General features: G+C 41.6%; 1 protein-coding gene across 1 annotated transcript in view; it reads left to right on the top strand.

The window, feature by feature from the left end:
- The window catches only part of STAC (SH3 and cysteine rich domain), a 111999-nt gene that overhangs the window by 7564 nt on the left and 77392 nt on the right, over positions 1 to 27043 (top strand). The gene's annotated exons all lie outside the window — the stretch shown is intronic.

The raw sequence follows: 27043 nt of genomic DNA on the forward strand, positions 1-27043 counted from the left end.
AGTGTTAGTAGATATTGTCAACTTTCCAAAGCATCTGTACCAATTCGTAATCCCACCGACAATGTATAAGAGTTCCATCTGATCCTCATCCCACCAACATTTGGTATTGTCTATATTTCTCAGTTCAGCCATTCTCATAGGTGATTAGTGGTATTGTGCTGTGGTTTTAACTTGTATGTCCCCAATGACTAATGAATTAAGCAGTTTTTTTGTTTTGTTTTGTTTTGTTTTTGGCCACGCCTCATGCGGGATCTTAGTTCCCTGACCAGGGATCAAACCCTTCTCGCCTGCATTGGGAGGGCAGAGTCTTAACCACTGGACTGCCAGGGAATTCCCGAATTAAGCAGTTTTTATGCTTTGGGGCATTTGAATGTCTTCTTGTGAAGTAGTTATTCAAATCTTTTGTCTATTTTCCTATTAGCTTATATGTCATTTTAAAAAATTTATATGAATTCTTTACATATTCTAGATCCAAGTACTTTTAAAGATAAATGTGTTGCAGATATATTCTTCTATCCTGTGGCTTTTCTTTTCTTAACAGAAATTCTTATTGAATGTAGTCAAATTATTAATTTTCTCACTTATGGTTGTTAGTGCTTTTTGTGTTCTCCTTATGAAATCTTTGCCTACCCCAAAGGCATGAAAGTATTCTCCTAGAATATCTCCTAGTATTTCTTAGAAATGTTATTGCTTAGCCTTTCACACATAAGTCTGTAATCCATTTGAAATTGCTGTGGGTGTGAGGTAGGGGTCAAGATTCATTACGACACTGCACTGCCACCTTTGCCATAAATTGGATGGCTATATTTTTGATTTATGTGGAGGTTGCTGCTCTGCCCCATTGGTCTATTTGTCTGTCCTTGTAACAGCACAGCACTGTCTTAAATATAATGGCTTTATTAAAAAGTTTTGATATCTGGCAGAGTAAGACTTCTGGCTTTGCCTTGCTCTTTCAAAACTGTTTTGGTTATTTTGGGCCCTTGACATTTGCATTATGCATTTTAGAATCAGCTAATCAATTTCCACAGAAACACCTGCTAGGATTTTCACTGGGGTTGCATTAAATCTACAAATCCATTTGGAGAGAATGGACATCCTCATACTATTAGTTCTTCCAGTAATAGAGTCCACTGTACAGAGATTGCTTCCACCAAGTGCCCCAAGGCATCGTTACTTGAGAACCTAATTCTTTGTTACTTTTTTTCAGTTTGGGGATTCTCAGACCAAGTTGTGTTGTATAAATTTAAGCCCCAAATCTATGTGAAGGCAGATCTGTGATTATGAATTCCCAAGGAAATATTTGTTTGTTTATTGTCCACCTTATGTCTATACTAAGATTTTCTTTCTCATCAACCTGAATTGGTGAGAAATTTCTTTCTTGTTCATTCTTTCTTTTCAGATCTGAACTATATGTAGGCAGTAAAATTCAATCTCCCTAGGATTTTTTTTTTGAGTTAAAATACACATAACATAAAATGTACCTTCTTACTAATTTTTAAATGGTTACATTTTAAATGTAGTTTTCTGTGGCATTAAATACATTCATATTGTTGTATAACCGTCACCATCTTTAGAACTTTTTCGTCTTCCCAAACTGAAGTTCTGTACCCATTAAACAGTTATTCCCCATCTCCTACTTTTTCCAGCTCCTGGCAACCACTACTATTCTACTTTCTGATTCTATGAATTTGACTAACTCTAGGTACCTCATATATGATGAATCATTTAATGTTTGTCCCTTTGTAAGTGGCTTATCTCACTTAACATAAATCTTCCAGGTCCATCCATGTTGTGGTATAAGTCAGAATTTCCTTCTTTTTTTAAGGCTGAATAATATTCCATTGTATGTATATACCACATTTCTTTATCGATTCATCCATCAATGGACTATTGTGAATAATGCTGCTATGAACTTGGGTGTACAAATATATGTTCAAGTCCCTGCTTTCATTTCCTTTAGGTATATAGCCAGAAGTGAGGTTGCTGGATTATATGGTAATTCTATCTTTAATTTTTTGAGGATTCACCATACTGTTTTTCACAATGGCTGTACCATTTTAGATTCCCACCAGGAATGAACAGGATTCCAATTTCTCTACATCCTCACCAACACTAGTTATTTTCTGGGGTTTTTTTTATCCTAGTGGGTGTGAGATGCTATCTCCTTGTGGCTTTTGCTTGCATTTCCCTACTGATTAGTGTTGTTGAGAATCATTTCATGTGCTTATTGGTCATTTGTATATCTTCTTTGGAGAAATGTCCATTCAAGGCCTTTGCCTGTTTTTTGAGTTGTTTTCTTTTCTGTTAGTTATTTTTGTTATTTTTAGATTTATAGCCTTTTATCAGCAAATTTGAAGGGCAAAGGTGTATTGAAATGTTTTATTGTTTTAGTTATATTTATTCACTAGAAAGTGTTATTTTTATATTAAAAATATTTTTCTTTTGTGAATTATATATTCATCTATTTTAATAGAGCATTTATTTCCTATTGATTTTTTAAAAATTCTTTATAAATATTAAAACCACAATCTTTCATATATGCTGCTAACGTTTTCCCAGATTGAAATTTGTTTTTCAATTTTATCACATTTTCAACATGGAAGATTATTTTTTTATGTTGTTAAATGTCTCAAATTTATTTAGCTATGGCTTCTTTTTCCCATTTATATTTAGAAAGGTCTTCCCCAGCCTGGGAGCAAATAAATATTAATCTGTGTGTTTCTCTAGCTCCTTATTATATACTTTTTACTTTTATCACTTTAATCCATCCTGAATTTATGTTGTTATGTGGTAACGAAGAACTTTAATTTTTTCTGAATGAAAAAACCACTTGTTGAACAATTCATTTTTACACTGATTTGAAATGTTGGATCTATTATGTAATAAATGGTAATATGTACTAGGTTGTCTTTTACAGTCATCTGTTATATTCTAATGATTTTGCATTTATTACTACACTCTACTTTGACATTACAATTATAATGTTTTAATTACTGTAGCTTTATAATAGACTGATAATTGATAATACAGGTACCTTCCTGGAAATGTATTTATTTAACTGCACTCACCGTTTTGATTTTCCATCAAGTTATAAGTATAATATTTTGAGAAGAATTGCATGAAACTTTTAAGATCGTTTCAGCAAAATCTTTACATATAGTGGGATTTCTCATCCAGGAACATAGTATATATCTTTAGTTATTGAAACGTCTTCTGTGCCACTCATAAACGCTTAGTAATTTTCTTCAAATACTTTTGCCCAATCCTCTGTTAACTATTTCCTGGATATTTTATACTAGTTTTATATTAATTTTGTAATCTAAGGTCTTTTAGATTCCATTTCTTATTCATTAATAAAGAAGTACAGTGTTGCTTACTGATTCATTGTGGGCTCTGGAGTCAGAAGCAGCTGTGTTCAAATCCCAATGTACGGCTTTGGGATGCCACTTAATGAGCTTCCCTGTCCTTCACTTTCCTGAGCCTCACTGTTCTTTCTGTAAAATGAGCATACTAATGGTCTTTTGCAGCACTGTCATTAGGGTTAGGTTAATGAGTGTATCCTGAGTGCCTAACACAGTGCGTGGCACATAGTGAGTCAATGTTAGCTATTATTATTAGATTATCATAGTATCTACAAAAATAATTTTGCCTCTCTAACTATAATTATCTCTTTTGGGGGTTAGGGGAGTGGGGTAGGTAGGGACAGAATATTATTGCAGTAGATATCCCAAAATACAGTAAGTATCAGTGGAGGTATTGGGCTAGTACCTAACTTTAAGTGCTACCTAAGTTTTGCTGTAAGTGTACATTGCGTATAGGTGTATATTGTACAGTGTTGGTACTAAGGGGTACTCTTAGATCTCTTGTATCTCAAGTTACTCTGCAAGCCACTTAAAATTTACACATTCAGCCTGAGAAACATCAGGTGGTAGTTTGCAAATTTAACTTTAAGACAAATCCATTTCCAACTAAATCATTTCTTAAGTCCTCCTTCTACACAAATTCCAGACTTCCCACTCTGTTTGCAATTAAACTGAGACAGTGTTTCTTATGTAAATTTGGGTAATGTTCTTAGCTTACTAAGAATTTCCACCAGGAATGGATGTGGAATTGTTTCAAATGACTTTTTGGCAAGTATCAAAGTAATCATGTCATTTTTTTTTTTTTTGTCCTTTGGCCTCTTTATGTGATGGATTATATTAATAGATAGCCTAAATTAAACTCTTCTTACATTCCTGGAAAAGGTCCCACTTGACCATGGGGATTTTCTTTTAATAAACTGCTAGGTTTTCATTGCCAGTACTTTATTATTTTTACATCTATATACATAAGAAAGATTGTTCTCTGTCATTTTGTGTCCTTGGTCAGATATTATTTTTAAGGATATGCCAAGTTTAAAAAAATTATTTGGGAAGACATACATGGATGTTTTTGTTTGTTTCTTTTTGGTTTTTGTTCTGTGAACAGTTTGTAGAACCCAGATCTCCACTTTGAATGTTTGAAAAAAATGGGACAATATCTAAAACTGGCACCTATTTTAAAATAAAATTTGAAAACATTTTTGTATTTTTTTATTCTATTCTCTTTTCCTAAACTGACATGAATCAGGTTTGTTAACTTGTATTTTGCCTGAAAATTATTCCTTTCATTTAAATCTTCATAATATCTCTGGATGAGTTATTATAGGACAGCCCTGGGACCTTCCTTCAATCTTATCTCATCCTCACTCTTTCTAGCAGACTTCCTATGTGTTCTTATCTTGTGAAATCCCTTTTTTTGTAGTTCTCTGTGTTTATATACCAGTGGTCCCTTAGATCTGGATTTGGAATCAGGAAAGTTAAATACCTTACGTATGAAGGTAAGTTAAATGCTTACGTTTCCACCTTATCTAGAGAGGTGCTCCCTCTTTGCTCCCTCCTTAAATCTCATTTTCTCATTTGATTCCCTTTCTACTGCTGTAACAGTTCCTCTCTAGTCCTATTGGCTATCACATTCTCCTCCACCCATCATTCAAGGGTTGGTCTTCCCCAGCATTGTATTCTCAGCCCTCAGCCCTTCTCACTCTTCATAATCTCTCTGGGTCTTTCTGGGACATCTTACCTATTCTTTTTATTTCATCCACCAGCTGATAACTCCCAAATCTGAAGCCAACACAGACATCACTCTTCTGAGCTCCAGACCAATATATCCCACTGCCTTTTGGGCAACCTGTCTTGATGCCCTCCATATATTTTAAATTCAACCTACCCTCAACTAAACTCATCATTCTCAACTCAGATGCCAGCTCAATTCTTGTGTGTTGTTCTTCTTGTGTTCTCATCCAGAGATGAGCATCATCCATGGAGTCAGCCAAGCCAGAAAACCAGAACTCATCCTCAGTGACCCCCAGGGGGCCTGAATAGAGAGGTTTTTGGAAGCAGGTGGACAGGAGACAAGATGTCTGTCAGCCCTCAGAGGGTGCTTCATTTATCTGAAAATGAAACTTGCACCTGTTGTCTGTTCCTAATGGCCCCCATAGCTGAAGTGTCAGTCAGCATGTTTTCCTCAGGTCTGGGAGCAAGTGTGACCACAGCATGAAGGACTGAGGTCAGGCACAAGAGAAAGAATAAAGAGGAGGGATCCAGAACACCCTGGGCTCTCAGGAATGCCACTGCTACCTTGCCCTCCAAACTGACATGAGAGAGAGAGCAGTGAAAAGAGGTCCTAGAGTACTATGTGCCCTGGTAAGACCCCCACATTCCCTCCCTTAATCTCCAACACTCTCAGTTTTATCAGAACAAGGTAACTTGGAAACCTGGGAAAAGATTCCCATGACACCCCTTTCCCTGGGATGTCAGTCACCAGAAGAGCACAAGGCTGCAGAGCCCCCTTCCTTTCTCACAGTTTAATCTCCATACAGGTCTGCATATCTACTCGTCAACTCTGTCTGCCACCCTCCCCAGCGGTCGGTACTCTCTACTCTACCCTCTGGAATTTACTCTTCAGTAAATCCTCTCTCTCCTCAACGTCTCCGATGTGTCCTTCACTTCTGACTCTGATTCCCGGCAATTCCCCTGCAGCCTCTCAAATGGTGGCTCTTTTCTCCCTCATCAGGCTCGGTAGTTGAGGAGGCTGCCTCACTACTGCTTCCAGACTCTGATCTCTCCTCCTCTAAAATGTATAGCTTTAAAATCCACACACTCAGTCTCTTCTATCCACTGCTAAAATCAGCAGTCACCTACCAACCCGAGTAGGTCTCTCCGTTCTCCAGGCTCACTCTCACTCATTCCAGCCCTACCCCTGTCATAAACATCGGTGATTTTCATATACTGCAGATGACTCTTCCAAATATCCTGACTTCATAAGTCCTTAAACTTTTCTCCTCCTAAGATCTTGTCTCCACTCTGTCCCACGTTGCCACCCACTTCTGTGACCATTCCCAAGACTTTGCACAATGATTGCACCATCTTTCCAATTGTAAAAAAGTACAGAGAAAACTTTTCAGGCAAGGATGCTCAGGAAAGGAGTCATTCTGGAGGGTCAACCCTTCCAGATAAAAGAGAACATGTCCTTTTATGTTCCAGGCATTTCCCTATTGAGAATTTTGCTTGCAAGGCTCACATCTCCGTGCTTTCAAAAGCAAAATATGCCACATGGAATTTCATTCACGTATAATAGAGCTGCAAATGCTTTGTAAATTTCAAAGCAATTATATTGCTTTTGTAATTTCCTTTTCCTAATTATTCAGGATCACCATTTTAAACACTAGTTATTGAACTTTTCACGTGCAGGAGAGTTTTCCTCTTGCACTAATGACTCCATACTACTGTGCCCTCCTGCTTCTTGTGTCTGACTCTAACATTTTTCATACTCTTCCTACACAAAGACCATCCTCTCTCTGCAGGCTTCTTTGAGTCTTCTAACATGCTTCTTTTCGTTTGCTTTTGTATTAGAAAATAAATCATCACACTAGTTGGAATTTCATGCTCCTTAAGAGGAAACAGAAACTGAACTCAATGGGCTATCAGGGAAGTAAACAGAGGATTTTTGGGTTTCAGTGTTTTGATTTTACTTAGTGACTTTACCTAGTGATTGGTTCATCAGACTTTTTGCTTACATTTTCTGGTTCTTAGCTGCATTTTCCATAATCAGTTGCTGAGTTCCTGATGGGTTTGATATTTCTTAATTCTTGTTTAAAGGACAAATGGATTAAGCTCAAGTTTCTGGTATCCATTTTTTTCATTAATCCATTTGTACTGGATCCTTCATGTGTTGATTAGTTTGCTGGTGATCATCCCCAATGGATCTGACCTTCCAGTTAACATTTGAAAAGATAAAGTCGAAAATAGAAGGTTTCATTATTGTCAATTTCTATGGAGTGATTTTTTTCTAATTGCTATACGGGACTTTATCTCTTCTCCTCAGGTATATAGCCTGGAAGTACAGTAACATTACCAAAATAAATGTTCCATGAATACGTTGCGTGAGAGAAAAAAAAAGAGCAAAAGGAAAAAAATCCAACTTACAAAATTAGAGCATGTGGTTTATGGTTCTTCAGATGAATAAAAGAGAGAACACGATGTACAATCAGGAGGCTTCATGTCAGACCACAACTCAACCCACTGAAGCGTCTCAAATGTGCAGATACTTAATCACTGAATGGTCTCTTTTCCAGAAGGAGTAACTTCAATCTGGTTCTGATAACCCAAGGGCTCTAGAATTTCATGAATTTTATGAACTTGTCTGAGAAAGCAGTGGTTTTATAGGTGATTTGTTTGTTAGTCCTTGTGGTTAGAATTATTTTGGCAAAGTTCCATTTATAGACTGCCTATAGGGTGACTTTGGCAGACAACAGGAAGTAAAAAACCTGATACTCTAATTTGTAATAAATCATGGGGTTGAAGATGGGAGATATTTTAAGCTTGTATATCAGGAGCCAAGAGCAATATCCCAAGCCATCTAGCTTCATGGCAGGACCCTTTCTGGTTCTTAATTGGACCTTCCCTTGTAAGTTTGTCCACAACCTGGTTGGACAGCTGCACAGAGAGCCTGAATCTCATTCTTAGAGCCCATTCCCTTGGTTCCCAGGCTCTGGACAGCAGCTGTGGGGTAGACAGAGGCCCATGGGGAGAGCAACAGCTTTGACCTCATTCTCAGTGGTCAGAATCATCAAATCATATAGGTCCAACTTTAAGGAAGCCTATTTCCAACATGTAAAGTTGCTGTAGCTGCAGAAGGTACTGAGTTTATTTTTTTTTCCCCCTTCTCCTTCACCTTAAGTTGATATCTCTAAAAGAAAAGCATGAGGTTCAGAAGCATGTAATTGATGGAGGGTGTACTCTCAGGAGAAACCTACAAGGAGGAAGGAAAGCAGGAAAGGACAGGAGATGGGGCTGATCAAGAATGTAGTCTCAGGTGGTCTTGGCCCGATCCACAGTGGGGCTCTGGGGCACAGACAGCCCCACAGGCTTGTGTCGGCCTTAAAGCAATAGGGCAGGACTGCTTTACTCTGTATCAATTAGTCTTTGATCCCAGGGGTCGGCGGAGGGGAAGGGAGACATTGCACAGTCTCCCAGGGGAGACAGTTTCCATTAGCTGAGGGCAATTCTGGGAAAAAAGAACGATCTGCAAACCTAGGCATCTGGGAGGTGGGTGCAAGGGCCCCAGTAGAGAGGATCTGGGCAGGACACCAACAGCACCCACTACCTCGGGGTTCTACCTGCGCTGCTTCAGCCAGAGCAGTCGTTCCCCTTTTCCATGCTCTACAGTTAGGAATTTTGCTAATTTTTTAGTCAGAAAAAGAGCACTACATTTGAAAAAAGTTTGATAGACACCCACCGTATGAAAGCATGTTAAGAGCTGTAGGCCATGGGAACTGGCTGCTTACCCCCTAACGCGCCACTGCATCATACCTGCATCATACGGCAGAAGGAGGGTGAACGAGGGGTCTGGGGGGAGAGGTGGTGGGCACGGCTGGTACCCAGTCTAAGCTCCTACTGCTCGCCCCACGACAGGCCAGTAAATCGAGAGACAAGGGGGGTGTGCTTGGTTGTTGCAGACTTTTGGTGCTGGAAGGTTCAGGTGATGTTGACGCTTGGTACAGAGACCACACTTTGAGTACTGCCACTGAGGTACCTTCATCCTTGTGGAACCCATCGTCTTAATTTATTGCTGTGGCTGTAATTACATACAGATGTTCTCTTGACTCAAGACCGTCTGCGTGTATGTAAGGGCTCAGGCCATAGCCTCTATCACCCCACAAATGGCCAGAGTGAACTCAGCTGGCTAGGAGGGAAGCGCCAGGACCACGCTGGGTTGTCCCAGCCTCTCTCCCCCTCCCACAGCCCCTGCCTCCTTCCCCAGCTGTGGACTTGGGTAAAGAAGGCAAAGGAGGTCTTCATATGGTTGAGACTAACTTTGCTCAAACCTACAAACAACTTTTGGGGTTCATTTTGAAACAACCGGGAAATCAAACCTCTAAAAAAGGTTGCTGTCCCTCCATTTGGAAGTCATGTTGGCTTGTGAAAAGCAGTCTCTATCCCCTCTGGAAATAAAGGAACAGATGGCCAACCGAAGGTTCAGGAAGGAGGCAGGGACACCTCCCAGCTGTGCATCTCCTTGGCAGGAGTTTCACGTTCGAGGACATACTCTAGTCCGTGCATAGCATGAGCCTGCCTTTTCCAGCCTATTCCTAGAAGTTTTATTATCCTCCAAACATGCTCATTCCTTTAAAAGTCATTAACAGAAAGGCAGGAAGTTGCTTCACTTCCGAAACCTTGCAGAGAACTACCTTAAAGACCTGGATAGAAAATAGTAAGTGTGTCAAATCAGAGCTATAGTTACAAGTGCTGCAGGAAACCCAAGGAACCCTGTGCCAGCTGCTTTGGGAACTTGGATAGAAATGACACTGGGAGAGCTGAAGCCACAGGCAGCTGGCCGTAAGATTCTGTAGCTGCTGCCTTCAGGCATCTGGGAATCTGCTTCTTCCCTGTCTACTGGGAAGACAGAAATACAGATTCTTCCGTGCATTGTGTCACAGCAAGCAAAGCCAGCTGCATAATTTACAGATCTAGTGCAAAATGACAATAAGAGCTCCTTGTTCAAACATTATTAAGAATTTCGACAGCAACAGCAGAGAATTAAACCAAACCCAGGGCTCTTCTCAGTGCAGGGCTTTGAGTGACCATACACAGGTGGTGACCCCATGAAGCTGGCCCTGCAGTGTGATCCCCACTACAGGGTTTGGCAGAGCCAGGGAAGGGGAAGGGAGAGGGGATGGACATTTCCCTAGGCCTTGCTGTGCAAGGTGATCCGTGTACATCATTCCATTTCTTCCTCATTTTACTGATGAGGAAACCACAAAGGTCAAGGCTAAGGAAAGCAAAGCGACTTCCCCGGGGGCATGTGACTGATACGAGTCTACACTGAAATTTGTGCCTACTTCTGGCTCTGAGTTCCCGTTGGTTGTTTGCTGGTTGGTTTGCTGCTTCTTTGGTTTACCTTTTCCACATCTACATTCCAAAAGCAGTAATGGCTTGTAGGGAAAGCACTATATCTGTTTTCAAATTTTACTCCCTTATGAGGCTAAAGAAAGGGTTAATATTCAAAAACTATTTTTAGTGAATAAAAGGATTAATACATTCTCCAGGTCCTGGTTCAGTAGCAACAACAACAACGATAATAGTGGAAACACAGGAAGAGAGGATGAAGGAAAGGAGGAGGATGGAGGGAGGGGAAGAGTGAGTATGAAAAGAGGAGAAAGAGGACAGAGGAAGGACTGGTCACTACATACCACTCTCCAGGCCTTATTTTATTTAACCTGCACAGAGCCTTCCCAAACAGCTCTTGTTTTTATGCCCGCTTTACAGATGAGAAGCCAGAAGCGTACAGCCATTGGTTAACTCTCCTGAGCCTCCCCACTCTGTGTGTAGCTGAGGCTGGGTGCTGAAGCCTGCTCGCTCTCGCTCTTCTGTAAGGAAAGCCATGCAGGTTGTGTCCCGTGTCGGGCTGAGTCGCACTGTCCATCCAGTGGTAGGTATAGTGTTCCCCTCCAGTGAGGCACAGCGAAATCACTATAGTGCAGATAGTAAGAGCAGGTGCCATGTACTGAGTCCCTGTCACCCAGGTACTTTGAATCCAGTTTCTAATCCTTACAACAGTCCCTTTGTGGTAGGTTAATATTTGATCCAAACAACAGGTGAGCAAACTGAGGCTGAGGAGGTAACTCGTCCAGGTGAATGGTCAGCCTTACTTTAAAGATTGTTAAAGACTTGTCATTCAAATCTAGACCAGGGGTAGGTATTTAATTGCCTTTCCTCGCAAAATCCCATGGATATAACAGATAATGTAGGTTAAAAGATTATGTCAATGACGGTGGTAAAACAAGGAATGATACCATCAGCAGGCCAGAATTTGTGAGGAAATTGTGGAAGATATGAAGCAGAGAGCATTGAAGTAATGGAGAAAGCAGATGAGAGAAAACTTGTCCAAAGCAGATTCTGGAGTTAATAGTTACAGCCATGAGAGCAGATGTTCCCAGCAGAGCTCAGGAGATCCTCCCCACCAAGCTGAGACTTAGCAGATGCAAAGAGCAAGGGTGGTCTCGGCAGTTACCCACCCAGAGGCTCTGTCATTCCTCCTCATTCCCCAAGGATGCAAAGAGCTAGAAGTATAGGCTCCTGCTGGAGGCTAACACCTCTGGACTTCCGTCTAAAGAACCTAAAGCATTAGCCTAGGAAGTCACCCAGAATGGATTCAGGGGCCAGACAGAGGAGAAGAGCCCAAGATAACTCCTGACTTCAAAAACCGTTAACTCCAAGAAAATAATAGACAGAAGGCAGCCCTACCCAGGAATAAAATATATGAAAGCATTCAAATCTCAAAGTAAAACCCTCCATACGTTGGGATTTGTGGGAGCCTCCATCCTGCCTTTTCGATCCCCACCCAGATATCCTAAAGCAGAGACTGCCTGTCAGCCTTCCCAACTCAGATGGATCCAGGGAGTGATGTACTCAGAGCCTTATCTGCAGAGGAAGCTCATCCCAGCTACTTGTGTGATCAAGCTAGTTTTTCACCCATAAATAAGAACAGACAACAAAAGCATAGGTAAGAAGGACCAGTGCGCACAACTAAATAAACTAACTGAGAGAAATAACACAAGGATTATGACTAAAATAACTATTTTTTTATTGAAGTATAGTTGATTTATAATGTTTTAATTTCTTCTGCATAGCAAGGTGACTCAGTTATACATTCTTTTTTTTTTTTAATTTATTTATTTATTTATTTATTTTTGGCTGTGTGGGGTCTTCGTTTTTGTGCGAGGGCTTTCTCTAGTTGCGGCAAGCGGGGGCCACGCTTCATCGCGGTGCGCGGGCCTCTCACTATCGCGGCCTCTCTTGTTGTGGAGCACAGGCTCCAGACGCGCAGGCTCAGTAGTTGTGGCTCACGGGCCTAGTTGCTCCGCGGCATGTGGGATCTTCCCAGACCAGGGCTCGAACCCGTGTCCCCTGCATTGGCAGGCAGATTCTCAACCACTGTGCCACCAGGGAAGTGCCACATTCTTTTTTTATATATTCTTTTCCATTATGATTTGTCACATGATATTGAATATAGTTCCCTGTGCTATACAATGGAACCTTGTTGTTTATCCACTCTCTATATAATAGTTTGCATCTGCTAACCCCAAACTCCCAACCCATCCCTCCCCCACCCTCCCTCCCCCTTGGCAACCACAAGTCTGTTCTCTATGTCTGTGAGTCTGTTTCTGTTTTGTAAATAGATTTGTGTCGTATTTTAGATGCCACACATAAGTGATATCATATGGTATTTATCTTTCTCTTTCTGACTTACTTCACTTAGTACGATCATCTCTAGGTCTGTCCATGTTGCTGCAAATGGCATTATTACAGCTGAGCAATATTCCATTGTGTATGTGTACCATATCTTCTTTATCCATTCATCTGTCGATGGACATTTAGGTTGTTTCCATGTCTTGGCTCTTGTGAACAGTGCTGCTATGAACATAGGGGTGCTTGTATCTTTTGGAATTAGAATTTTGTCCGGATATATGCCCAGGAGTGGGATTGCTGGATCATATGGCAACTCTATAAAATTACTTTCTAACTGGTATCTTCAGAGAGATTCAAGAAGTATTGTGACAATATCAAAAGAACTGGTTTCTATTTTTTTAAAAAAAGGGACAACCAATGCTAGGAATGAATTTTTGGAAAAAATAAGATTTCCAAAATCTAAAAAAAAATTAATGCAAGGCCTGAAAAATACAACGAACAAATCTGAAGACTGCATCAGTAAAATGGAAGGTAAAGTAGGGTAATTTCCCAAAAGAGATAGAAAAGGAAAGATAATTTATAAGAGAAAGGTCTGGAGATATTGAAAGTGGAAACAGGAAGCCAACGGGTCATCTCCACTAGGACAGAACAGCTGAAATGGAGGTCAGAAGATAATTAAAGAAACAAGTAGAAAAAAATTAAGGATTTTTTAAATATGAAAAATAAATGAAGAAAATTAATAACAAGTTAAATAGAAAAATATTGGATTCAGAAATGTTCAAAATGAAAGCAATTTGTGAGCAATAGTCAAATATAAGTGTCAAGCAGTAAAAGCAAAAATATAAGAATGATATGAAAAGTAAAATTGAAAGAACTATGCATACACAATTAGCAGAGTCATAATGACCTTTCTAAACTTCAAGAATAGAGAAAAATCCCTAAATGTCTCCAGAAATTAAAAAATAGGTGACCTTCTCATAATGAGAATGAGTCACATCAGGCTGAGTGTAAAAGTCAAAGGCACCATGGTTTCAGATTCTAAGGGAGGGGTACATTCAACTTGGAATCCAAAATCAAGACATTGGGATGACTCTGGCAAAGAAAGTCATCATCTCTCTCGAAAGAGCATAGATACAAATTAAATACTGCATAAAGCATTCACAAAGCCATCAGTATATTAAAAAATGAATTTCTCATAACCAAGGAGAATGGACCCCCAAAAAGCATGGGCAGCAAAACATTTAAAATGTATGTAATTCCCTACTTTGATTTAAAAAAAAAAAAAAGGAGAAAATTGCTTTGACTCCACTGATGCAGAATCAATTGGAATTCCCGATTATCAAAAAGATTCCTGGTACACTAGGATGTATTTACTTGCTAAAGACTATCCACCAGAAAACTGAAGCAAACACCCCATGTAGCAGTGAATCATGAGTCCCCTTAAAGTGAGGAACAAGACAAGCTCACTCTTGCCTGTGTTACTCAACAATGCTCCAGAAATGCATGCCAGGATGGAAAAATAAGCAAGAAGAATAAATAGTAAAATGAAGAGACAAAACTGCCATGACAAGCAGTTTATATGAAAGTCTGTTTAAAATAATCAAATGAAACTCTCATGACTAATATAATTCTGTATGTGACAAGCTCAAAATACAGAATACAAAATCCATTAATTTTCTTTACACCAGCAAAAACTATGACATACTGAAGAATATCTTTAACAAGAAGTATGTATGTGCAATGTGAAGAAACATGCCAACATTATGGAAAGCAAATAAGGAGACCTAAATTAGTGTAAAGGCATGACATTTTTTAGATGAGAAGACTTAATACTGTAAAGATGTCAATCCACTCTAAATAAATACATAAACTCAAGTGAATTCCAATCATATAACCACAGCATGTTTTTTAAAAATGAAAACCAGCAAGTCCATTCCGCCATCCTTCTTGGGGAATTAGTGGCAGTTCTGTAAGCCACAGCCTCTTCATTTGTAGTATTGGGATCATAATGAAACCTACCTCAAAGGGTAATTGTGACAATTAAATGCGTAACACATGCAAAGCACTTACCACAATACCCAGCCCATAAGTTGCACCCACCAATATTAGTTTTTATTATATTACTCTTATTAAATGTACCTGTGCATGCAGATATACGTATGATAATGTTCATTCGAGCAGTGCTTGCAATAGCTAAAATTAGGGCAGCCTCAAGTTTCCATCACTGTTATAATGATTAAGTACAATGCACTATATCCATAGCATGGAGAAATATTAATAAAATTAGTTATTTCTGTCTATAATCTGACTTGGAAAAAGCAAATCACAGGACAAAATGTGTAGGATAATTCATGTATGTAAAAAGTATCAAAATAAATAGATGATGGAAATTTTTACTTCTTTTAATTGAAGTGTTTATTGAAATAATTATAGATTCATATGCAATTATAAGAAATAATACAGAGAGATCCCTTGTACATTACACCCGGTTTACTCCAGTGATAACATTTTGCTAAATTATAGCATAATATCATAAGCATGATATTGACATTAATAAAATCCACCTATTTTATTCAGATTTCCCAAGTGTTACTTGTACTCATTTTTTAAAATAAATTTATTTATCCATTTATTTATTTTTGGTTGCGTTGGGTCTTTGTTGCTGTGTGCAGGCTTTCTCTAGTTGCAGCGAGCGGGGGCTACTCTTTGTTGCGGTGCGTGGGCTTCTCATTGCGGTGGCTTCTCTTGTTGTGGAGCACAGGCTCTAGGCTCACGGGCTTAGTAGTTGTGGCTCGCAGGCTCTAGAGCACAGGCCCAGTAGTTGTGGCGCACGGGCTTAGTTGGTCCGTGGCATGTGGGATCTTCCCGGACCAGGGATCGAACCTGTGTGCCCTCCATTGGCAGGCGGATTCTTAACCACTGCGCCACCAGGGAAGTCCCTACTTGTACTCATTTTTAAAAAATTTTTATTGGAGTATAGTTGATTTACAATGTTGTGTTAGTTTCAGGTATACAGCAAAGTGAATCAGTTATACATATACATTTATCCACTCTTTTTCTTTTTAGATTCTTTTCCCGTATAGGCCATTACAGAGTACTGAGTAGAGTTCCCTGTGCTACACAGCAGGTTCTTATTAGTTATCTATTTTATATATAGTAGTGTGTATAGGTCAATCCCAGTCTCCCAGTTTATCCCTCCCCTTCTCATCCCCTGGTAACCATAAGTTTGTTTTCTACCTCTGTGACTACTTCTGTTTTGTAACTAAGTTCATTTGTACCCGTTTTTTTAGATTCCACATATAAGCAATATCATATGATATTTGTCATATACTCATTTGATGGAAATTTTTTTTATTAATTTATTTATTTTTGGCTGTGTTGGGTCTTCGTTTCTGTGCGAGGGCTTTCTCTAGTTGCGGCAAGCAGGGGCCACTCTTCATCGCGGTGCGCGGGCCTCTCACTATCGCGGCCTCTCTTGTTGGGAGCACAGGCTCCAGATGCGCAGGCTCAGTAGTTGTGGCTCACGGGCCTAGTTGCTCCGCGGCATGTGGGATCTTCCCAGACCAGGGCTCGAACCCGTGTCCCCTGCACTGGCAGGCAGATTCTCAACCACTGCGCCACCAGGGAAGCCCTGGAAATTTTTAAGTAAAACTATATGTGAGTAAATTCATAGAAATTCACTGGTGCCTGGAAATGGAATTTTGGATGAATGACAAATGAATTCATGTGTAGATGAATGAATCACACGGACTTGGGTTTGATTCTTGGCTCTGCCATTCAAAAGCTGTGATCTTAGTTAGGTACATCGTTTAACCTCTCTAAGCCTCAAGTTCCTCATCAATACAGTGGGATTTATATTACTTATTTTTCAGGGTTGAGACAAACATTACATGAGGATGCACATATAGATTTCTATCACAGTACCTGGTATATACTATATGTTCACTTAAATGAGAGCCATTAGGTCTATTCAGAAAGTTGTACGACATTTTACAGCTAAAAAAGGCTGGAATCCTATTTCCCTATTTGGGTAGACTATTGCTTGTTTTATTAAAAAACAGCAACACCTTAGTACCTGCCAGAAATGCAAGGCCTTTCCTGCTGCATAAATATGACAGACAGTCCCAGTGTTCTCAAAGGTATCGTGCTTTAATTTCTGGCACAGATTCTAATTAATTGGAACAAGCCAGATCCCATAAACGAAAAGTGCTGTAACCTCGGGGTGACAACTAATAACTCATAGCTGTTCAGAATTCCATTTCAAGAGCGGGTACAGCCCCAGGAGACCGCCTCCATGACCAGATTTCCAGAGGAGACAGTCCCTGCGCATTTCCTGGGGCTTTTACTGCCTTTATATGAGCAGCCTTGTTAATGCCATTGCATTTATTTAGTTAAGGTAACACACCGCTATGAACCACCAAAGTTGAACGGCTTAACACAAAGAATACGTTTATTTCTCTCACCTGACAGTCTAAAGTGGGTGTATGACTTTCTGTTGCTGCATAACAAAATACCACAAATTTAGCACCTTAACACATTTATTTAACCTCACAGTTTCTGTGGGTCAGGAATCTAGGTACAGGTTAGTCGGCTCCTTTGCTTAGCATCTTACTAGGACGAAATTAAGGTGTCAGCCAGCTCTACCATCTCATCTGAGGCTCGGGGTCCTCTTCCAAGCTCACTGGTTGTGGGAAGAATTCAGTTCCTTGCAGCTGCATGGCTAAGATCCCCATTTCCTTGCCAGCTGCAGGCCAGGGATGCTCTCAGTAACTAGAAGCCACCTTGGTCCCAACTGGCCCCAACTGGAAGCTTACTTCTTCCTCAAGCTTACTTCACCAGGACGGTCTCACTCCAGCCTGCTAGGATGGCGTTTTATACAACACGGCACAGGAACCCTGGAGTGATTATCCCATCACTCTTCTCATACAATGTAATCTAACCAAGGAAGTGACTATCCCATCCTATTCACAGGTCCTTCCCATACTGTAGGGGAGGGCATAATGTGCTCTTGCTCCCCTAAGGCCTTGTTATCTTCTTCTCCTGCCCCCTCCTTCCTCCTTCATTTCCTCCTTCACCTACCGCTAGTTCCGTCGGTCTCCACCAGGGAGCGCCATACGTTTCCGACACTCTGTTAGTTGCCTACCCCAGAGCCATTTACTCCTTTCTCCTTCCTAGTAAAATGCTAATACTGCTTTGGTGCCCACCCTTCTCTCTATCGCCCTGTTCTTCAGGAAACAAGTGTTCTCAGCCCATGCACCAAGAAGGTAAATCCTGACTGGTCGAAGTGGATCATTCTCCTTGCCAGTGATTGGTTTAGGAAGGACATGTGGTTACAGTTCTGGCCAATAAGAAGGGAAATCTGATGGTGCGCTTGAGGGAAAGGTTTTCCAGGTAGGCTGGTAAGAACAGACATAAGGGGAGATGCCATCACCTTCCTGCTACTGAATATTTGCAAACTGGCAGCCATTTTTTTGACCATGAGGGAAACCAGCTTTAAGGCTGGGATGAAGAAGGCAGAGTAATCTGTTAGAGAGAACCTGAGTCCTCTGTGACGTCATTCTGCTGCTGAATTAGCCATCCCTAGTGACTCCTGCATTACGACCTCGTGTTATGTGAAGCAGTATCATTATGCTTAAGCCAGGTTGAATCTAGGTTTCCTAACACTTGCAGTCATAGGTACCTAAATGATTGTATGTGGCTGCTGGGATATCAGTCTTAAATTGTGGCACCCACCCCAGAGCAGAGTGAATCAGTGTGAAATATTGTGGTTCCCTTGCTTTACATACTGTAGTTGGAAATATTAATGATGCTGATGAAGATAATGATAATAACAGCAGTTACACAGAGAGGAGTTACCTCTGTCCAGGGAATGATGTCAAATTACCAGCATGAAATTTGCAAAATCCATTGCCCCTGATTTTACTGAATGGCATCTAGAAGGATATAAGTATAGATTTGACATGTTCCCTATAGTCTTCCAGATTCAGTGCTCCCCGGTTTGAAAATCCAGAGTAAATGTGCCAAGACAGACTTCAGAGGAGATGTTAATGATTTGGTGTTAAGATCTTGAGTGAATGCCTCTCTCCAATTCAAATCAAGGGAGCAGGGTGGTCCAAATCAGAATTTTGTTGGTTTATGCATATTGGGCCAACAGTATTGATTTTCCCAATATAAAATGCACTCTAAATGTTCTTTTTAATTTTGTTTGTTTGTTTGTTTTGCCATAAACATGCATCCCAACAGTATGGATGATATAAACCATGTAGTCCTTGACCCAGAAAACCAAGTGAACTCTTGGAGAATTGTGTCCATCAGAAGTTTAGTGGGCTAATAATGCCGAAAGCAATTCATCTGCTTGTACACAGTGACTATAACTTGAAAGGTATCTTGTAGCCACTCAATCCATTCACACACATCTGGAGGAAGAGATAGAGAAGGCAAGTCACGCATTAAGTTATCAAGGTAAAATACTCCAGGTAAATGGCTCCATAAAGCCAAACAGAATGAACATTCAATGGGCAGAATATGGAGAAATCTGTCAGCCTTCCATTTATATTTTACATAAATCCAATAAACAGATGAGGCAAAACTAGGGCATTTTGCAAAGCTTGAGAGATTTGTTCATTTTTATCGAGTCACATTGCTTGGGATAGATTAGCAGTTAGTCTCTAACAAGAATGGAATTTTTTCTTTTCAAGGTATATGGAAATGAGAATGGAAGCCAAACGTCATCTGGGGTGGTCTATTTTTAGAGAAAGTGATTTGCTGAGGGTATTTGTCATTCATTCAGGAGGACAGCCAGCCCTGAGCCATGGCAGGCATCAGTAGTAATAGCCAGCTCTTGCAAGGAAAAGAAAATAATCCTTCCATTCTTGAAAATCATTAAAAAGGAATGTTATCAAGTCAAAGGCAAGCAAGACAGGCAGCAAGGGAATGAGAAAATTTAAGGCATTTTCTGTATATATACATGTATGTACCGTAAATGTAGATTTTCTAGTGTGTGTTTCTCAGTGCACAGGTGTGAAAGTGTGTGTTCAGTGGGTTACATGTGTCTGTATTACATGTTTCTGTGAATGTAAGTGATAATAGCTAATATTTATTGGGTTTATTCTATGTCTCAGACTCTGTGCTAAAAGCTTTATGGAGATTATCTCTTTGCATTATCTCTACAGCCTATGTTTTCCATTCATGAAGAGGTTAATAGAGCTATTAGGAATCAAAACCAGGACTCAGACCCAGACAGCTTGACCATTTCAGGCAGTCAGCTCCCCAGAGCCCTCTGCCACTGATTACATTACCATGCTGCAGAACAACCATGTTTATATGTGTCTTTGTGTATTTTTTGTTTGTTTTGGAGACAGTCTTAAAGGGGAGCAGTTCTCTCTATTATCTGCATTAAAATAGTATCGGTAAGTATATTTCTCACAAACACACCCATCTTCTTGGTAACATATTAATGGGTTCAGCAGCAAAATGAGTTTGAAAAGCTAAAATCTCAGAGTGTTTGTTTGGATTCCTGGTTGTTGTTTGTCTTCATCTTCAGACAGAGCCCACACAGTTCATTCTGGTGCCTTGCGCCTTGTGATGTTTGGGACTGGAAATTTAGGGGATTTGAACTCTCTTTAACCACATCTTTACATGGATCTCTAGTAGTCATCTCAAAATTAGCCCATCAAAAACAAATGCCCAGTATTCATCCCCTCTCCCCATCAGACATGCTTCTTCCCACTGTCCATCATCTCAGTAAATGGCCCTTTCTCCAGTGGCAACTGCTCAGGACAAAAATCCTTGGATTCATCTTTGGCTTCTCTCTTTTCCTCACACACCACATCCAACTCACTAAGAAACCCTACTTCAGAATATGCCCAGAACACACCACTTCTTACTATTTCCACTGCCATGGCCCTCGCTTAAGCCATCATCTGTCTATGAAAATGTTAGTCCTTTCTCCATGCATAAACCAGTGCAATCCTTTACAGATACAGATCACTCAAAGTCAGGCAGTGACTTTCCATCGCACTGAGAATAAATGCAAAGTCCTCCCCCAAGGCCTCTGAGGTCCTCCAGGACCAGCCTCTGCGTGTGTAACCTTATCTTTATCCTCTGCCTCCTCAACTCCCTCTCGGTCTGTCCTAGTCACCGGTGCTCAAGCTCCTTGGCATTCCTCCAACACACAGAACGTATTTCTAGCTCAGGTTGGGAGGATGACCAGAATGAAAGGGTGCTGGTGGGGATGTTCTGAAGTGGCCCTTAAAGAAGTATCCAGGACAGCCAGGCAGTGTTTGGCCAACAAAGTTGCACCCTCATCATAGGAATTGAAACCATGGCAGCTACACCAAGGAGAGTGTTCCTCCAAGGTGAGGTCTTTGAAAGGCAGTGATCAGAGGCCCCATATCTCCATTAAGCCAAGGGATGCGGCTTTGTAGGTGGCACACATATACCTTGTGATGAGGCGACAAGGGCAGGGCACAGCATGGATTTGGCAGTCTTGAGAAACCTGAATTTGATTCCGACTCTGCTGCTTACTGTCAGCATAACTGTGGGCATACACTTAACCTTTCGGAGTCTCCTTCTCCTCATAGTTCAGAATTTTGCAGTGATTTACTCTCCTGCAATAATAGTTTGGGTTTGTCAAAAATCTGCATATACCCATGGGAGGGTAGCACGTAAGTGCTGTACCAGTTAAGAATATCAGCTGGGGGCTTCCCTGGTGGCACAGTGGTTGAGAGTCTGCCTGCCAGTGCAGGGGACATGGGTTCGAGCCCTGGTCTGGGAGGATCCCAGATGCCGCGGAGCAACTAGGCCCGTGAGCCACAACTACTGAGCCTGCATGTCTGGAGCCTGTGCTCCGCAACAAGAGAGGCCGCGATAATGAGAGGCCCGCGCACCGCGATGAAGAGTGGCCCCCACTTGCCACAACTAGAGAAAGCCCTCGCACAGAAACGAAGACCCAACACAGCCATAAATAAATTAAAAAAAAAAAAAAGAATATCAGCTGGACAAGTTAAAGAAAATTTTGGTTAAAGGGACCAAAACATCCAACTTACAGTAATTTAAACAAGTATGGGTTGGTTTTTCTCACATAACAAGAAGCCTAGAGATAAGAAGTTGCTGGCCTTGGCTTAGCTACTCAGCAAAGCCATCACGATCTTCCTTTTCTCTGCCACCTTGGCCTGTTGGCTTATGTCCCCTTGTTCATTGTCGTGGGATAGCAAGAGGGCTGCTGTAGCTCTAGACATCATGTCTGTGTTCAAGACAAGAAGGAAAGAGAGAAACATAGGAGCAACCAAGTCTTCCCTCTTTTATCAGGAAAGCAAAACTCTGGAGAAATCTACATTGGATGTACAGTGCCTTGGCCAGAACTGTGTCATAAGCCATTTCCAGCTGTCAGGAAAGCTGGACACACTGCTGTTCCAAGAAAAAATGGAGGTTTTGTAAGGAAAAGAGAAGTAGGGACCGGAAGTTGGGTACACAGCTAACAGAGTCTGCCTTGGGGGGGGGCAAAAAAAAAAGAGTCCTACAAAAATTAAAAAGGTTGAGAACTGCTTTGGGAGTGATATAAAGTTGATTGAGACCTAATCCAATCTACAAGGAATTTACAAATTTAGGGTGGGAGACACACAAAAAGAGAGTGAATACGATACAAATTGAAATAAGAACTGGACCTGTGATGCAAGCAGTATGTTATGGTAGACCCAAGGAGCAATTACTTCTTATTGGAATGATGGAGGCGTCTTCATTGATCTATTTGAGCACTTCCTATGTACCAGGCATTTCAACACTAATTGCAAAGGTCTCCCCAGTGAACAAGACAGAAAACCTGCCTGCCTTCATGGAGTTCACATTTTAAGGACAGAGACAAGAAACAATTAAACAAATAAAATGAACTCCAGTTGTGACAATCCTGACATAGCAGGTGGCTTTCTCCAAGGGTGAGAGGGTGTTCCCAGACAGAGAAACAGCATGAACAGAGGCTCAGAGGCAGGAAAGTATATCCTCCTTGGTCACTTATGGCTGAAATTCCGAGTGAGGATGGAGGAACATGGTCAGCTTGGGTTGGCTGCAAATGCCTGGCTTGGTCAGAGTAAGCAGGACTGATCCTTGGCTTTATCACTTACAGTATGTCCTTTACCACTCTGACTCCCAGGACATCATCTACAAATTGGAATAATAGTCCCTCATAGAGCTGTAGGGTGGGTTTAATGGGACAGTGCCACACAGTAACTGCCTGATGAGGTGGATTGGAGGATGAAAGGAGATGATACACGTGAAGTTTTAGGAATAGTATGTGACACATCCGAAGGACTCAAATGTCAGCTGTAACTAATACCATGCTTGCTGTCCTTGTTACTTCTCCTCCACAGAAATGAGGAAGTTAACACAAGCTGGCTTCCTCCTCCATCCTCCACCCCCTCACTACTTGTGTTTTGTTACTACAACTCGTGGTATTTTTATTACTGTTAAAACTAAATTACGTGTCATCTGTTCTAAATTACGTGTCATCTGTTTCATTAAGTGTTTAAAACAGGTGAATTGTCTTTGTGAACTGTTTATACCAGTCATTTTAACTTAACCATGTTTAAATTATTTCAAGCACAAGTTCTTTTATGCCTCGAGTTTTCCAATGCTTTTGTTTTCTCTGCTCCTGAGTGGTCATTTGTCTGGATTGAGAATACTTGGGTCATAACTTTGTCTTACATTGTTTCGCATTGGAGAAGAGAAACTTGAAGTGAGTCTGAGGTTTCTTTCTTCATGGGTGACCCACTTTCCTGCCTGTGTGTTTGGATGTCCTTTTCTTTTGACACCTTGACGTTCTGACAGGACACTTGAACCTGCTGGCAGGAAGAGAGATACCTCTTTTCACCAGGCTGACCCGACACATGGTGGTTCCCTCATTGATGGGTTTAAGTCTTCTTCCCTCATTTAGCCCAGGAATTCTCTCTTATCTTTGAATAATGCTTCCGTTCTAGTCATTCTGAAGTCTTCTTCAGGATCCAATTATTTCTTTATGTCTTCTCTAATGATTTTCATCTTCTTGTATCTTTGTAATAAGTCCTGTGTTTTATGTGAGCTTCTCAAACATAACCCCACATCGTAGGATCACCTTTCTGCAGAGTGAGTCCTTTTTGCTTTTACCTTTCCTGTTTTAAATTTTACTGTGGTATTTACTGCTTGCTACAAATTCTTTTCTTAACTCTAGCGAATCCCTTCCTTTCTAACTGAGTTTGATCATCTCAGCTTTCGTATCTTACTTTTCAGAGATTATATGTTTCCAAATGTATTGAAAGCACAGAGTGTATATAAAATTTACTTTTTATTCCAATAGTAAGCGTTTTCACAACTATGTTCTTCCTTTACCACCTGAGTGGTATAATATTTACTTATGTTTTAGAGGTTTTCACACACACCATATTATTGGTTTATGTTTTATGTTCTTTCATTTCTAAATGAAACGAGTTTTTCAAGATCTGGAATTTCTGCCGAAATAATAGTGAGAAAAGTCGCCTTTGATCACTTTAGGAGTCAGGTAGATGTTGTTAGAGTCCTTGTATTATGTCTTGAGCTAGAAGGGAGGTTAATGTCAGTACATATCATGAGTTGACTGAGACAGCAGCCTCAGGAATCACATAGAATAAGCAAATAGGACATCTTCAGTAAATGTCGGCCGTTAACAGCAGCAGCAGCATTGATCAATTTTGACTCCATAAAATTTTAAATTCATCCTCCGTAAACGCATTGAGTAAATAAAGTCAAAGATGAACGACAAACTGAGGGGACAAGGAGAGGAAAGTTTTCATCTCACTTGGGGAGATACATGGGCAGATATTCATTTTACAGCACTAAACTCAGTCTTGTGAGTGAAAAAAAAAGCATGGGAGATGTAACTCACTCTTTAATTGTGGTCTAATATTCCATCGAATGGGGTACTAGATTAATTAACTGTTTCTCTATGGATGGACATTTGATTGCTTCTAGTATTTTCTTGAGGCAGAGACCTGCATTTGTTCACCAAAATCCATTTTCATTTCTTCCTGGCTATACAAATGGCAGATAAAGTTTTTATAAATCTATAAAATATGTACATAACAATAAAAAGATCTATAAACTACTAGATAATGATTCAATTTTGAGCAGTTATTTTCTGCCCAGATAGCAGTTCATAGGTACCATTCCCTGATAAAACTAACCAGGGCTCCTTGGAGAAATGCTGGCTGCAAGACTGGAACAGGGAAAATATAAGATAAGCCTGGAGAACCCTGTAGTGTCAGCAAGTAAGGAAGTCTTCAAAGATAGTCAGGGCATGTGGAAAAGGACACAGATTCAAACCTAAAGGAGCTTCCAGTGACCAAACCTAGGACAATTAGAGTAACAAAATGATGGTAGTAGGAAATTGTAACTCAGAATAAAGCAAAGATCCATCAGTCCATACTAATAGAAACAAATAATTAATAAATAGGTGAAGAGGAGGAGAATACTAATTAATTAATATAGAAGGATAATGGAAATAGACTATCACCATTAGGCAAACACCAGGTAATAAGTTTTGCAGGCAAGAATCATCGATGGACGTTGAAATTAGAGGACAAATGCATGATCAGAAACAGGGTATTTACATCATCTCAAAGTAGTTCCCCTACATGAAACTCATTCATTACAAAGAGAAAAATAGTAACTTTACAGTGGAGCAGCCTGGCTAATATCACCTCAGCCCACTGACCAAAGTTAATATCACCAGTAACAGGACATACTGACGTCAGGTACCTCCTAATATGCTGCATTGAGAAGAACACATCACTTTTGTCCTATTCTTACCGAAAATATATAACCTCAATCTAATGATGAGAAAACATCAGACAAACCCAAATTGAAGGACATTCTACCAAATACTGTTTTGTAGACCTCAAAAAGGTAGAGGTTATGAAAGACAAGAAAGACTGAGGGGGGCAAGATGGCGGAAGAGTAAGACGCGGAGATCACCTTCCTCCCCACAGATACATGAGAAATACATCTACACGTGGAACTGCTCCTACAGAACACCCACTGAACGCTGGCAGAAGACGTCAGACCTCCCAAAAGGCAAGAAAATCCCCACGTACTTGGGTAGGGCAAAAGAAAAAAGAAATAACAGAGACAAAAGAATAGGGACGGGACCTGCACCAGTGGGAGGGAGCTGTGAAGGAGGAAAGGTTTCCACACACTAGGAAGCCCCTTCGTGGGCAGAGACTGCGGGTAGCAGAGGGGGGAAGCTTCGGAGCCACGGAGGAGAGCGCAGCCACATTGGTGCGGAGGGCAAAGCGGAGATTCCCGCACAGAGGAGCGGTGCCGACCAGCACTCACCAGCCCGAGAGGCTTGTCTGCTCAGCCGCCGGGGTGGGCGGGGCCTGGGAGCTGGGGCTCGGGCTTCGGTGCTAGCCGGGAGGGAGTCCGGGAAAAAGACTGCAGCTGCCAAAGAGGCAAGAGACTTTTTCTTGCCTCTTTGTTTCGCGGCGCGCAAGGAGAGGGGATTCAGAGCGCCGCCTAAACGAGCTCCAGAGTCAGGCGCGAGCCGCGGCTATCAGCGCGGACCCCACAGCAACAGGGACGCAGAGGGAAAAACGGAGAGATTCCCGCACAGAGGCTCGGCGCCGAGCAGCACTCACCAGCCCGAGAGGCTTGTCTGCTCACCCGCCGGGGCGGGCGGGGGCTGGGAGCTGAGGCGCGGGCTTCGGTCGGATCCCAGGGAGAGGACTGGGGTTGGCTGCGTGAACACAGCCTGGAGGGTCTGGCGCACCACGGCTAGCCGGGAGGGTGCACGAGAAAAAGTCTGCAGCTGCCGAAGAGGCAGGAGACTTTTTCTTGCCTCTTTGTTTCGCGGCGTGCAGGGGGAGGGGATTCAGAGCGCCACTTGGACGAACTCCAGAGACGGGCGCGAGCCGCGGCTATCAGCGCGGACCCCAGAGACGGGCATGAGACGCTAAGGCTGCTGCTGCCGCCACCAAACAGCCTGTGGGCGAGCACAGGTCATTCTCCACACCACCCCTCCCGGGAGCCTGTGCAGCCCGCCACGGCCAGACTCCCGTAATCCGGGGACAACTTCCCCGGGAGAGCGCACGGCGCGCCTCAGGCTGCTGCAACGTCACGCCGGCTTCTGCCGCCGCAGGCTCGCCCCGCCTCCTCCGTACCGCTCCCTCCCCCCGGCCTGACTGAGCCAGAGCCCCCGAATCAGCTGCTCCTTTAACCCCGTTCTGTCTGGGCGGGGAACAGACGCCCTCAGGGGACCTACATGCAGAGGC

The sequence above is a fragment of the Eubalaena glacialis genome, chromosome 7 (genome assembly GCF_028564815.1).
Source record: "Eubalaena glacialis isolate mEubGla1 chromosome 7, mEubGla1.1.hap2.+ XY, whole genome shotgun sequence".
NCBI lineage: Eukaryota > Metazoa > Chordata > Mammalia > Artiodactyla > Balaenidae > Eubalaena > Eubalaena glacialis.